Below are 980 nucleotides of genomic sequence, written 5' to 3'. Positions count from 1 at the left end.
GCTAGTGGAGGTGATGGAATTCCACTTCAGCTATTTCAAATCCTAAAAGATGATGCTGTGAAGATGCTGCACTCACTCAATATGCCATCAAATTTGGAAAACAACAGTGGCCACAGGACTGGAAAAGGTCAGTTTTCATTCCAGTCCCAAAGGCAATGCCAAAGAATGCTCAAACTACTGCACAATTGCACTCATCTCACACGCTAGTAAACTAATGCCCAAAATTCTCCAAGCCAGGCTTCAGCAGTACATGAACCGTGAACTTCCAGATGTTCAAGCTGGTTTTAGAAAAGGCAGAGGAACCAGAGATCAAATTGCCAACATCCCCTGGATCACAGAAAAAGCAAGAGAATTCCAGAAAAACAGCTACTTTATTGACTATGCCAAAGCCTTTCTGTGTGGATCACAGCAAACTGGAAAATTCTGAAAGAGACGGGAATATCAGACCACTTTACCTACCTTCTGAGAAATCTGTGTGCAGGTCAAGAAGCAACAGTTAGAACTGGACATGGAACAACAGACTGGTTCCAAATAGGAAAAGGAGTATGTCAAGGCTGTATGTTGTCACCCTGCTTATTTAACTTACATGCAGAGTACATCATGAGAAACGCTGGGCTGGATGAAGCACAAGCTGGAATCAAGACTGCCGGGAGAAATATCATGAGTAACCTCAGATACGCAGATGACACCACAGTTATGACAGAAAGCAAAGAAGAACTAAAGAGCCTTTTGATGAAAGTGAAAGAGAAGTGAAAAAGTTGGCTTAAAGCTCAACATTTAGAAAACGAAGATCATGGCATCTGGTCCCATCACTTCATGGCAAATAAATGGGGAAAACGATGGAAACAGTGACAGACTATTTTGGAGGGCTCTAAAATCACTGCAGATGGTGACTGCATCCATGAAATTAAAAGACACTTGCTCCTTGGAAGAAAAGTTATGACCAACCACGACTGAAGCAACTTAGCAGCAGCAGACAG

This window comes from Bison bison, unplaced genomic scaffold, assembly GCF_000754665.1.
Source record: "Bison bison bison isolate TAMUID 2011002044 unplaced genomic scaffold, Bison_UMD1.0 scf7180017858886, whole genome shotgun sequence".
Taxonomy (NCBI): Eukaryota; Metazoa; Chordata; class Mammalia; order Artiodactyla; family Bovidae; genus Bison; species Bison bison.
The sequence above is the reverse complement of the archived record's forward strand: the minus strand, read 5'-3'. Positions refer to the sequence as shown.